Genomic DNA, 15,376 nt, shown 5'->3' with positions numbered 1-15,376 from the left:
TTTTATTACTCTTCCTTATGTTAATCTGTGTCTTTATTCAGTTGTAAGATAGATGCTGAGAAGCTGTATATAGACTACGGTTCAAATAACGTTAGCCTCCTCTAGTATAACCTCATGTTGAATTCAACCTGTTTAGCATGAACAACCAAACTAAAATAAAAATCGCTGTTATCGTTACCTGTAAAATGAAATGACAGAGGGCTAAGTTAGCTATTCTCTCACCGAGTTAACGTTAGCCTGGTTCTTTTGACTCAGGAGTTTTAGTACAACTACTATGAGGAGAAGGCTACAAGCAGTTTACTATACATGTGTCATGTTTAAAATAATCACTTACTCTGTGGACAGCTGTCCATTTGGTCTATTCGGCGTGGAGCGTTTTTTCCAGTTCACTTTATCACACCGGAAAAAAAATCGAGTGCTGCCGGATGGATCAGCGCCGTGAAATCCTCAGTAGCTGTTACACAACTGCGGGCACGCTCATCTTGATCTGACGCGTTGAGCCTGGTCATCGACGGCAGTAACTTGTCCCACTCGCCACAGCACAGACACTATTTCAGTCGGCATATTCCCCCACATTCACACCACCAGTTCGTGTTGGCTCTCATCCTCACGTCCTCGGGCTGTTGAGCGACCGCAACCTCCGCCTGTCGTTCTATTTCCACTCATTTTCTGTAAACTCTTGTACATATAGGTATGGTTCTGGCTCACACAAAATCAGCCATGTTCATTGCCATTCATGTACTGTAGGAAAAATAGCCAGCTACTATTCACACCGGTATGTTGACGGAAGTCGTGGGATTTCATGTGTTGCGTGATATCTCTGCACCCAAGTAGCTGTGCTTCGCCTAAGTAGCCGTGCTTCACCTGTGCTTCCCCATAATATAGTCCCAAGTCAATATCTGCCTAGGAAATCGCCTAGTGTTAATCTGCATCGCTATTTGTACTCGTTGTGAATACGCAGGCCACAAGAAGTAATTACGTGTTTAAAAAAAAAAAAATGTATCACTTTTACTCAGGCCATGCTAGCTGGCAACAAAGGATTCCATTCATTGTGCTAAGCTAAGCTAGCGCCGACCCTGTCAAACTAAAACAATGCATGCACTGAGACAAAAATGCATTTACCCACCTATCTAAATGTATGAAAGAATGTGAATAAGCCCTATTTCAAAAAACGGTGGAGTGTTCCTTTAAGACATCTAGCCTTATATGGATGTCTATGCTACAGAATAGCTGGATGCCTTTTTCCATATAAGGGATTTCCTGGAACATCATAAATTATTACTTCTACGAATCCGTTTTGGACTTTATGTGAGAGAGCGCCCTCTGGCTTCGAGAATGAATGAAACGCATTACACAAGAGTGTTAGCTCTTCATAATGTTCTGATCGCCTCATTTTGGATAAAAATAATTCGGCATGTCATGAATAGACTATCTTGTCTCTTTGAATTTAAATCTAGGTTTATTCACATTTCCCTTCATGTGAACACACTTGCCCGAAAAAAGTGTGTGGGACGAATTTACGTTTTATTAAAAGTGTAACTACACCACTGCAACTACATGTCAACTAACTCACATTAGAGTATTAGATTGATGCTTTACACTCCAATAAAGCACACCAGATCACTGTCATTTTCTACATCCTTGATCATTTATTAGTCTAAACTGAGCTGTAAGATTTGCGCGGTGCAACATGCATGTGGGCACATCTGCTTTGTTATGCTCAAATCATTGTATCTACAAACTGGATCTAGGCCTTGCTTGACATACACATACTTAACTTCCTCCTCTGTGCTGCTCAGATGTAGTCTGACTTCAATTTCCTCAGAACTAGTTTACAAATGAAGGTGTGAAATATATTTTAAGGTGTGAAAATCGAAGATAAAACCAAACAACATATTCTCTTCTGACACACTGTAGCCTACATTGATTTTCACTGCAGGATAGATATAAGATTCTGATGATTGCGTTGCATCAACACCTGGAATTCAAAATGAATGATATTGTCTGGTGAATGTATTCATGTTTTATGCATATGTCTGGGTTGTTTCATTTGCTTTCTTTAAATGCACCTAAATATTCACAGATAATATTGATCATTTCAGAGGTATTGTGTACATACAACGGCAACCACAAGGGTTTATCTAAGAGTTGTGTTAAATGACCACAATGGTGTGAAATCTCTGTAAGAGCTCTATAAAATCTGTAGTTTGAACTTGATGTTTCTGGTCTTCCACCCTCTGTCTGAAATAACTCTCCCAACTATACACCTCCAGAGGAATGCTGCCAGTTTAACCTTCAGTAAGTGAGGGAGGACACAAAACTACAGCCACGTGATTTAAAGGGAGGTCATAAGGGACAATAGATGCTGAGTTTGGCAGGTGGCCCGTGAAAAAGAAAAGACCCTTCGCCCGCACTTGCTGCTCTGTAGCATATGTTGGCATAATATGGTATAGTCAGTGACGGTACAGTGAAATTCCAGCAAAAGAAAAGAAAATATGTAAAAGTATCCTTTCATATATGCAGAATACAGACAAAACTGCATAGAATTGTTTTAAAATGTATGTTCAATTTAGAAATAGTGTTCCATAGGATGTATCTTTTGGAAAGTATGTGCAAATTAGAGAGAATTATATTGTGATGAACAATTTCAAAAGAGTTCCACTGGACCCTTTGATGTGTTTAGAATTTAGAAATAATTCTGTGATCCTTTGATGTATGTTTAATTTAAAAGCAATTGTATTCTTTGATGTACAATTTATAGGATTTGTTGATACATATAGAATTGATAATTAATTCTATAGGATCATTCGATGTATGCACAATTTAAAATCAATTGTATTCTTTGATGTATGCACAATTTAAAAGCAATTATACCTATAGGATCCTGTAGATCCCTACTGGATTCTTTGATGACATTTTTATAGGATCCTTTGATATATGTAGAATTTAGAAATAGTTCTATATGATTATTTGATGTATGTACAATTTAAAATCAATTGTATCCTCGGATGTGTTTACAATTTAGAAACAATTGCATATGATACTTTGATGTATACACAATTTAAAAACAGTAATATAGGATCTTTTGATGTATGTAGAATTGAGAATGAATAGGGTTCTTTGATGTGTGAATAATTTAAAATCACTTGTATTCTTTGATGTATGTACAATTTAGAAACAATTAGGATCCTTTGATGCATGCACAATTTTCTATAGGGTCAACTGATGCACATTTAATTTTATATTGTGTACATTCAATTTTCCAAAGGATGCTTTGATGTATATAGAATTAGCATTCCACTCCCTGCAAATATTATGCTAATATTTTCCTTTGCATGTGAAGTTAAGTTAAGGCTTTGATTGGTCGTGATCTGACCTGATCTAGAGGATGGGTGGTGAGGAGTGTGAATTGTTTAATGTGCTTTGCCGAGATGCCACTGAACGGCACGTCAGCTCTGCTCTGTGTCAACTTGTGAGGACCAGGATCCGCTGAGGCTTTATCACTTGTGGCCAGGCCAGGGGAGAGCTGACAGTGAACCAAAGTGACGACTTCATCGAGGGCCACATGACAGTGGCAGGCCCGTAACTGATGAGCCGTTGAATCGTTCCTGACAGCGACTTGTGGAGTGGGGCGCAGGGGCTAAACAGGAGCGCTTTAATAGAATTCTGTCCATCTTTAAAACAAGACATCTCAGAACACATCTAAACCTCAACACAAATGACAAATGAAGGTTTCTGAGGTTAACAAAAAGGATCATTCGCAACTACCAATCACTTGAAGCCACATTTCCACCGGCTGTTTAGCGAAGACAGAATGGTTAGACATAGAGCTGTCACTACAATGTTTGTTTTAATGCTGATTTATTATGTTGTGAACCCTTAGATTTGTACAAAACTGTTTTTAGTTCAGCAATATTTTTGAATGGATGCTGTGAATGGCCCTCTTGAGGTCTTGCCAAAGCATCTCGATCCGATTGAGGTCAAGACTCTGACTGGGGCACTCCAGAAAGCACATTTTCTTCTGCTAAAGCCATTTTGTTGTTCATTTAATTCACTGCTTTGGGTTGTTGTGTGGTTGCATCACCAAAACTTCTGCTGAACTTCAATTGGTGGACAAATGGGCAGAAAAATGTCCTGACAATCTTGAGAACCTTTTTCCCACTCTGATGCTTCATTGTTTGTGTGTGTCTGTGTATTATTGTAAGTTTTTTAATAAATACACATAGCATACTTTTTCCTATCAGCCAAATAAAAGCCACAATGTGGGGCAACATCAAAGATGTTAGTTTTGGTCTTAATTTCTATGGTAACAGGGCTCGATGCTGTATTCTTATGTGTATTTTAATGAGCATATTTTTAAAATGTAAGTCATGCACGTCGGCCCTGAATGAGCAGCACAGTGATAATCAGATTAAGAGATAGTGCAGTGAATCTGTAAACTAGAATTATCCTAATCCATTTTGCAATCTGCCTGTAACCCTGAATCAGGACAGCAAAGATATATCCATCCTTGGAATCACATCTCTCTGCCTGCATACAAGATGTGTTATTAAAATCAAGGTTCAAGCACAAGTTTGGCTGCAATTTTTATGCTTGATAATCGAATTATACCATACCTCATCTTAAGGAAAGGTTATACTATGTGTTTCAGAAAAGAGTCAATGTTTGAATTTCTAAGGAGCCAGCATGCAGAAATCTATTCATGACTTTATTTCGGTTTATGCAAAAAATAAGAAAATAAGTGCAAATTTAAAATTTTCACTAGGGATGGGTCAGGTGAATTAATCTTGAAATATCTTTACTTCTGATAAACCTCGTGACAGAGGTTGTCTTGTGATGATTGAAGTTTATAAAAAATGTAGTGTTAAATACCAACACATATTTTTCCATTCACCCTGTAATGAAATGCATATCAAAAGCTTCAATGTGAAAAAAATTTATAATCATTTTAACACTTCACTCATGCTCATCTTAACACCTCTGGATGCAAAATCAGTCATAACAGCCAAGCTAAATGTGACATTTAGGCTCTGTGTCATTTTGACATAAGCAGCTGTTCTGGAGTAGGCTGGTAAACTTGCTCCGTCTCTCACTTGGCACAGCACTTGTCCCTTCAAGCACGAGTAATGATAAAAGAGCTGAAAGACCTGTTAAAGTAAGCTAAAATGGCATTGTTACTTCAGCAAATGCTTTTTAAAATCTCACATTTGTTTTATCGGTAGCACTTTATTTTACAGTCCTGTTTTGCATGCACATACTATGTACTTTGTAGTAATGCCACCAACTGGGTAATAACTACATTAGGTACAAATCCCGCAACCGTTTCATCTTAAAATGAGCACGCTTTATGCACAACTCGCTGGATTCTCCGAAAGTGTCATGAAATGTGCAAGAAGCAACATATTTTTTAGAAATGTCGCCACAGGCACAGTTTTTCCAATAAAGCTGGGTTGGATATTATTGGGACTCTCTAATTAGCCTAAAATAAGACACAATATTTGTTTTGTTTTTTTTAAACTAAATTATCTTGAATTTATTTTTCACTGAGCTCATTCACAGCAATGCATTCTGGGTTGTTGCTGTCAGTCATGGTCTAATGGTTAGAGAGTCAGAGTGGTAACCTGCAGGTTCGATTCTCAATATCTGCAGGAAATGACTGAGGTGTCCTTGAGCGAGGCACTGAACCCCAAATTGCTTCCCAGGCGCAACAGTAAAAATGTTCAGGACTCACTACTCCTAATGTGTGTGCACTAACTTGGATGGGTTAAACACAGAGGACAAATTCTGAGTATGGGTCACCATACCTGGCCTTCACCCTTTCACTTTACCCTTTTTTATCTCACAATTTTGAACATTCTTTCTTACAGTTTGGACTTTATAACTATAAATTCAAGTTTATTTTGAGAAAAAGAGTAAGAATTACGAATTATAAACACGGAATTGCGAGAAAAAAGTCAGAATTGATAATCTATAACTTGCAATTTTGACTTTTTTTCCTCATAATTGTGAAAAGAGTAAGAATTATGAATTATAAACTTGGAATTGCAAGAAAAAAAGTCAGAATTGATAGTTTATATCTCGCAATTTTGACTTTTTTCCTCATAATTGTGAAAAGAGTAAGAATTATGAATTATAAACTTGGAATTGCAAGAAAAAAAGTCAGAATTGATAGTTTATATCTCGCAATTTTGACTTTTTTCCTCATAATTGTGAAAAGAGTCAGAATTACGAATTATAAACTTGGAATTGCAGGAAAAAAAGTCAGAATTTATAGTTTATATCTCACAATTTTGAATTTTTCTAAGAATTGTTAAATGAGTACAAATTATGGATTAAGATGGAATTGCGAAAAAAAAGTCAGAATTGATAAGTCTATAACTTGCAATTTTGACTTTTTTTCCTCATAATTGTGAAAAGAGTAAGAACTCTCTTTTTTCTTAGAATTGTATATCAGAATAGTGAAATAAAGTTGCAATAACCTTTTTTTTATCCCGTGCATGGTGAAAACAAGCTTCCATTGAAATATACATGTGATGCTGTCTTAAAACTTGTCTTTAATCAACTTTTGCAATGACAATAGACCTGTTTTTGCTCGACTTGGTTTAGCAATGCGTCGGGCGAATTCAGATGGTGTCTGACCACAAACACATTTATGCTTGCAAAAGCCTCTACAACTCATAAGATGCTTGTGTGTGTGTGTTTCCTCGGTTATCAAAGGCTTCTTTCACACAGAATCTCAGGGCTTTAGGATACAACAAAATACTCGCAAGACCAGAGCTGAATGTCAGAATAAGGCATATCGTGGTGTGCATCAGGCTCATTGACAAAGGACAGAAAACTGCCTGTGCCTGAGGCTTCACGATAACCCTGCTGCACTCCAGGGCAATGTGGAGGCTGCTAAAACTCTCCTCACCACACACAAACACACCACAGACAGCATACAAGGGTGTATTACAGCTGTGGTTTCTTCCTACTAGAATACCAAGAGAGGGATGAATGTTGTTTGTTGAGGTAGATAAATGGTTCATCCTTATAGGCTGGGAAATCCGCTGCTGACTGAGATGTTTTCATTGTTACCGTGTTTGTTTGCTGTGATGCTATTGGAATGGGAGTTATTTTTCCTCACCAAATATATGTAGGAGTTGAAAGTTATATAGTAAAATCCCTAGAACACCATTCTGCACTTTGAATATAGATGTCACAGCCATATATATATATTCGTATTCTGGCATCTGTACATGGAAACGCAAATAGCAGAACGTGTAGATGAATAAAAAGACGTATTTAAAGAAGCGAGCAGAAGAACATTATAATAGAGTTGGGAAATTCATCTCTCATAGGTGGATTTAAATATGAGAATATAAAATCCAAGTGTTATAAGCAAAAAGAGTATGCTGTAATTAAATATAAAAATATGAAATAATGTGGAATGTGGACTACTATTTTGAAGAGGAAGTCTGAACTGTTGAAGTGTCGTGTAATGACGTAATGTGTATAAATAAGAGAAGTGATGTGTAAACATGATGGATAAAGTTCGCTCCTGTCTCGTGTGTTCGCTGTTTAATAACTCCTGACAGATGCCACGCACAGATGCTGCAGAAAAAGAGCATTAATATTATATACTGGAGGCAAAAAAATAAATACCTTTATATTACTTTTTACTTAAAAACGAAGTAAAAAGTTATTTTGTTCAAATTTAAGTATTTTGCGTTATACATCTTCCCATGCATTGCAATAAAAAATAGTCATTAATATTTTAGAAGTATAGCTGCCAAATAAACATTATGTAGATTTTATATTTTCATTTATATAAATACATTTATTTTTTTGGAATATTCCATGGACATTTTAAAAGGATAGTTCACTCATTTCTTTCTTCTTAATTCAAACAAACATCTTTTGAACTGAAGATCTGGAGTACGTTTTACAAGAAAATATTTTAGATTTTTTTCTACTTAAAAATTTCATGTTTAACTGCCATTTCTGTGCAATTATCTGAAAAATATACTAGAAATGTTATTTCTAGAAATACAATTTTTGCAAGTAGCCTAAATCTACACCAAATTTATTCCAGCAAGTTGACAGAATCTTTAAATACTTAAGATCAGGATACTGTGCCACAACAGTATCTTGATTTAAAGTATTATGCCACAATTAGTAAAATTATTATTTTTTAAAATTATTAAAGTGCCTCTATTATGCTATTTTAAAGGTTCCTTATTTTGTTTTGGATGTGTCCTACAATAGTTCTACATGCATCCAAGGTAAAAAAACACTTTAATTTTCTCATAATAACTGCACCATCACCTAAAGTCTGAAAACGGTTCATTCGAAGATTCAGTCTCCTTTCCTTTAAACCCCTCCTTTCCAAACAACTACATTGTTTGAGGGCGGGTCTAAGTAGACGTTGTTCTCCGGCAGCCAACGAAGAGCATAGGTTGATATTATGCAAATTTGTTACATTGTTACGTAGGTATCAGGAAGAGAGACAGGGATTGCCGACGACAAAGGTAAAATGTGACCCTGGATCACAAATAAGTCGCACGGGTACATTTGTGGCAATAGCCAACAATACATTGTATGGGTCAAAATTATCGATTTTTCTTTTATGCCAAAAATCATTAGGATATTAAGTAAAGATCATGTTCCATGAAGATATTTTGTACATTTCCTACTGTAAATATATAAAACGTTTATTTTTGTGAGTTAATGAAGCACAATCGCGAACATAAATGAACTTTAAAGGGGATTTCCTCAATGTTTCGATTTTTTTGCACCCTCAGATTCCAGATTTTCAAATAGTTGTATCTCGACCATATATTGTCCTATCCTAACAATGGAATGGAAAAGCTTATTTATTCAGCTTACATATTATGTATAAATCTCAATATAAAAAAATGTACCCATGTGACTGGTTTTGTGGTCCAGGGTCACATATTTGAAAAAGCACAATACAAAGGCACTTTCATTTAATGTTTTATTGTACAACCTTGTAATAGTTTCATAGATAATTAAGTCACCAGATTTCCTGTGTTTATCATGATATACCGATTACAAAATAAACCATAAAATCATATGATTTTTTTTTTTTTTTGGAATGTTGTTTAATGCTTTTTAAAAAAAAAGGAGATTCCTCACATTCTTCTATGATCAGTGATATGAACACCAAAATAACAATGAAAGCTCAATCAGAGCGTCCCAGTGATCATCATTGTGTTGAGCACAAGCTGTCTGTTTCTTCCCAAAAGAGCAAATAAATCCTTGAGTCATGGTACTCTTTACCTAGCTACCGTTTTAGAGCAGATCGAAAGCCATTTCCGCTGTGCCCACCCTCCCCACATAAGACATCAGTAATAACAGAGCCAATGTGACTCAGGCCAGTCAAGTTTTACCAGCCTAAAGTTCCAGGTGACACTTTATCAGCTGCACCATTCTGGACCACATGACCCCAGTCCATTAGGGAAAGGGCTTGGAAATAGCATTACTAATGACATTCAAATCTAAATGGACAAAATGGATTTGAATGAAATATGAAACATAAAGTATAAGTAAAATGCATTAAAGGTGCACTATTAACATAGAATAGGCTTTCGTGGTGACATTTACATGAAAATAATGCAATTTACGGGTTGAGACATTTAAATATAACATGTCGGTGGGCTAGAAACATTTGCTGTTATATTTTTTATGTAAAGATTCAGCAGTCGCACTGCTGTCAGAAAGACGCTGCCACTCCGTTATGTCAATCTAAGTCTTGTTGGTCTGCTATCAATGCAAATCAATAATCAGCATTTAAATGTGTGATACAGTGTTTCTTGTGATTGTGATTCCTGTGTAAATATATTTAGGCCACTTTGATCTGTCTTTTTATGTGGAGTAAAACCGTTCTACATGGGCTCTGAAAGCCGTAACACAGCCCCCATATGTACTTTATGTTTTTCCATATGAATTACAGCCTCTACAGCCAGAGAACCATGAAACCTATGATAAAACACAATATAATTCATTTCAAAGCACAAATAATAGATAAATGGTATCTAAAAGTCAACATCTTTCTTCACAAGCTGCAAAAAATTTTGTCTGCAGAATTTACAACATCTGTGGATCTTTGCAAAATAAGGGGTGGGAGTGATAATAATAATAATGATAACAATAATGATATAATAATATTAAACATTCAAATATTAGCATAGCATTTTACAAAACCATCTCTAAAGTGCTGTGAGGCAGACTAAAATGAGTGGTGGGAAGTATAATAAGTAGCCTTGGAAAACAAGCATAAATGCAAAAAGAAAAGTGGCCAATATAATTACATTATGTGCAATCTCATTTAAAATATAACCAAGAGGAAGAAAAAATGCTCAAAAACAGTCTGTAAGATTCTTTTAAAAACTTGGAGATCATAAAAAACATGATCAGACGCAGTAAAATATCTCTAGAATGCAGAGGAGAATGTAAAGACGACATTGTGAATTGGTTAGTCTGTAAAGGGGAATGAAATTACAGCCATGAGATGTTATATAATAATTTTTTTAGAATACATTTTTGAAATATCTAGTCAATGACTTACTTATCTGCAATAATATCTTGTAATTATCGTCATTTGGGAGCTTTTCCCAACAATATTGATTATCTGCAAATAATTAATCAGCATTTCCTATAATTCACAATTAAATAAATGTAATCAATTGACAGCCCTAAATTACCACAATCTATGAATAAATTACATAAATGGTCCATTTTGGTGTAAGATGCGTATAGGATGTCTTGAAAACTTATGCCAAACCAAAGCCTTTGTTCTGAGTTTGAGCCACCAAATCTATTTACTGTCAATTTTCACTATTCACATGATAGCACAATTAAAATTTTCTAAGACATTCTCTTGCCCGTAGAGAAGAAATGATGATGATTGCTCTAGATTTGTTTATATGAGCCTGAAACAATTCACTAGGAAGCGTTCTCAATTCCCTTCACATTCCTTTATCATTGGTCATCAAAAGCATCAATATGATTGCAATCTCTTTCTGGGGAAGAAAAGTGTCTTGAGACATGGATAAACAATTCAAAAGAGCATCACACCATCTGACTACACTCACCAATCCTCTGGTAATTAGGCTCGCTCAGAGCGCTAGTCAACGTGCTTCACTCAAACACTCTGGTGAGGCATGAGGCTTCTCTCAGCTCTAGATTACCAGTTATCTTCAGATCCAGCAGAAATAACTGCTTTTGGCTTCAGCAAGTCAGTGACAGATAGACATCTTTCTACTGCAACCTTTTGAGACAATTGAGCAAGACTCCCTGTTTCGTGTGAACCACACATTCCGCTAATGGCTACAGCACAGACTCGGTTGAACTGTCAGCTTCTCTGCTCGAGTCTACAGTTGTCTGGCAATACAATAAACAGGCATGAACTGAAGCCAAGCTGCCATTTTGTGAGAGAAAGTAAAAAAACATGTCAAATTTTTAAAGTGTTTTTACCTGCAACATCTCTGTGTACTTTTTTCCCTCAGATATCAAAGGTGTAAGAAGGAAGTGGGCTAAAAGCCCATTTCAAGCCCCAAAACACACATATTTTAACATCTAATTCTTTGTTCAATTTGTTTACGTTCACTAGACATAATAGGCTAGACTGTTTACATTAATATCCCAACAGAAACAGACTCATTGGATCATGCTAGTAACATGCTTCTCAATCGGAAGGCTGTGTCCTAAGGCTGTGTATGTTGGCTGCAACATCATCAAGCACTGCCGAAGGTCATCTCAGTTTAAAGGATCCTTAAAGGCAGCATTCGTTTCCTGTCCTTTATTCAACTAATTTTGAAGGATGCATCTCCTTCAATCACCCACAATCCTTTGCACACATTCCAACTAAACGAGACAGCACTGAGCTTGTCTGAGTTCATTATGAAATGTAGGACAAAAATAATGTTTTTGGACATTAAGGCATGTTATCTTTTGTTTTGCTGTAAATTGACTCGCTTAATTTAGTCGCTTTGGACAAAAGCGTCTGTTAAATGACTAAATGTAAATGTAAATGTAAATGAATCACCAAATTAAACACTAAACTGCCAATAATGTAAGCCACTGGGAGACCACAGTCATTTACTGTCATTCACTGTTTTGCAGAAGGACTGGACTAGGAAGGACACAACCTCACTAGGATGCAGCCTTCCGTTTGAGAAGCACCTATAGACAGTCATGCACTTGGACACTTGTTTATTCACACAGTTTCATTTCTTTCATGAAAGAAATCATGTAAGGATGTGTAGGTCACCAGATACAAACACATTTAAAAAAGGTTGTGCGCCATTCAGATCGGAATGCCTTTTAAATACCAATTCAGTTGCCGAATTTGAATTGTGCTAGCAAACAAGATGCAGAATTGCAATTCTATTTTGAATGTCAGACAAGTAGAATTAAAATTACAGCTACAAATTGAATTTACTAAAAAAAACTAAAATAAAAAAAAGTTTGGATCTCTTGTATTACCAGATGTGGATTCCAGATTGCATTACCAGGGGAAAAATATTCATTTCATGCTTTAAAGAATCCTCTTACAAAAAAGACAAAACAATCACTGTATAAACATCCACTGTCATACAATTAAATACGTATGATTTTTACAACCTGATCTCATGGGAAAACGTAACTATTTTACAAGGTGGCGATTTCGTATGAATTCATATGATTTGAATTGTACAAAAACGTGTGATTTTTTAAAAAGAAACTCATTATGAAGGACCACCCCTAAACTTACCCGTCACTGGGGTTTAAGATCGTACGAAAACATACGAGTAAGATCGTATGAATTTCTACGAATTAGCCACCTTAAAATAGTTACGAATTGCTGTGAGATTGTGTTGGATTTGTAATATGGCCATCAATGAACAAATATGCTTTGTGCTACCAGATGATATTGTATCACCCCTGTGTGCTAACTGGACCATGTTAACAAGCCAAACCCTGACCCCTTGGTATTAACATGCATGCAACAAAATGCGACCTGTGCCAGATGCCTCTGAAAAAGTCACAAATGGTTGATAGTGCGACCAGAAAAGCTATCTGAGAACATGACAGTGGGTGGAGAGCTGTATTGTTTGTTTATTGGCGGAACATGACTCAATTAAACTGTACTTGGAGCCCCAAGCGTATTTGCATTTCACAGTCCTCCGCCAGAGTACTATGAGTTTCTCAAATTATTTCCTCAAGATAAGAGAGTGGAAATCAAAAGGCTTTGGTGCAACTAAAAGTGCATCTTTTCCAGTGGTCTTTCCACCCTCCTCTACAAATGTTTATCCCGAGCAAAGGTGGAGCCTGTGATTTTTACTGCTGGGGGAATTTATTTGGCAGGAGAACAGCATCTGGATCTCATAAAGTTGTTTAAAATTTCATGGGTCTTTCGCCTTGAGTTACAGCGCTCTGCAAAGTAATGAGGTCGTATGGGAGGCCTCTATTGATTCACGCCTTTACTGCCAGACACTCATCCCTGCCTTAAAGCCAACTATGCAATGAGGACACTGCACCGGCAGATGGCTGCCCTCAACTTACAAAGCTAATAAGCTCTAAATGTGAACTTCTAAATCAAATTGGAGTCACGTCTATTTGACCGGCCAACTTCTCTATCCAACCGAGGGGTCCGAACATGACAGAATCTAGTCTCCTGATTGTGGAGTCATGCAAGAAACCAAATGAGGATTTCTCATCCACCTTATCCTAGCAGCGATCATCCATGCATGATAGAGGACAGTAATGAGGTGGCAAATAAGGCAAGAGGCTAGCTGGAGGAGGACCAGTGTCAGCAACTCCTAAGCCATAATGAGCCATGACGTGGCCCAGGCTGTTCCTCTGGGTTTTCCCCCACTCCCTGTGGGACCCTGATGTGTGACAGAGAGCAAAATGTCTCCTCGTCCTTATCCGCAGGCGATGGAATGCTGAACGCAGTGTTCCGATGCTTCGGTGTGCATTCATACTGTTGGGATTCTAATCTGATTGCCAATGAGGCATTGAGCTGCTCCCTGGAAACTCGGATAAACCTTACAGCATGCAATATGAAACCACTTAAACTGAGATTGAGGGAATAGTCCCCCCAGGCCAACGAGATCTTTGTGGAAGACTAAAACGATGCTTTAACCAACCCCGAGGCAAGTGGTCTCAAAGCTTTGTCTCATAAATATATATTTCTTAAAACCAATTCATTTGTCAACCTAGTGACTGCACATGCTCCTGTAACTTCCCTGCTAGTACCTTTGGGCCTATTTGGGCCCAGTAGACCATATTTGTGGAGATGAGTGTTGTAGTAGTTCTATGAATCTGGCTAATGGGAGCTATAATACGCTATCATACCTTTATTTTTATTTTTTTTAACCATTTTGGGAGAAGTAATATTCACATATGTTGCTTTAACAACCAGATGCATTGGATTGCAATCAGTTTCAAATGAGTTCTGAGGGGCTTTACACATCGGATCAAAGAAAACACATGCTGTGTCCAAGTGCAAATAGGCCCTTTGTCAATGTTTCTACCAATTGAAGGGAAAAATAAAGAAATTGCATGAAGGAAACTTGCCAGTGTATTGTTCTCAAACCTCCGAACAACCTGCTCCCCTTCAGGCTTGGCAAAAGCGCCTTTTCCCTCCCTGTAGTTTCAGTTCTTTTTAGATGTCAGCTCTGGCAGATAACAAACTGTTATCAGCTGGGGTATGGGCCCTTTTGTAATTGCCTTTCACTCACCGGCAGGACCTGCCGGTGACGTGAGCCCCATGTTTGGCCTTCGTTTTCTCATCCCTATCGGCCCACGCCCCCGCCGCCCACCCCGCCAGCAACCGCAAACACAGCTGATGCCTGATGCCATGCCTCACGGGGGTCATGATTGGATGTGTGATTGCAGTACACCACTGCCTGGCTGGTGCCTTTCTTCTGCGGCCTGCATCAAACACACAAACAGAGTCACAAAAACACAAATTTTGAGAAGTACGACTCGCATACAGCTACAGTATGTACACAAGCTGCCCACAAATGCATCTGCATTGGAACTGATATCCATAACCACTCTCTCTCTGTCTTTCAGAGTGTCACATGTATCTGCGTATCACATTTAATCTAACTGCATGGTTGACTTGCAAACGATTACTCCTATAATTATCAATGGTAAGCGAAACCATGAGTGTTGTAATTGATTTGGACCCAGCAGGTGCATTCTTCAAACAATGATCTCACTCCCTCTCATCCAGGCACATCTTCATACAGAGGCTTCTTTATGTAAAGTGACTAAGCAGTGACTCTCAAGGTTAAAGATAACAATGTGTTACAAAGTCTGTTCCTTTGAGGTGAAGATGAACTTGCTCATTTGGACAATTAAGTTTGAATCTGGCCTGTGT

Source organism: Abramis brama (assembly GCF_963993115.1).
Source record: "Abramis brama genome assembly, chromosome: 25".
NCBI classification, from domain to species: domain Eukaryota; kingdom Metazoa; phylum Chordata; class Actinopteri; order Cypriniformes; family Leuciscidae; genus Abramis; species Abramis brama.
Note: the sequence above shows the minus strand (reverse complement) of the source record.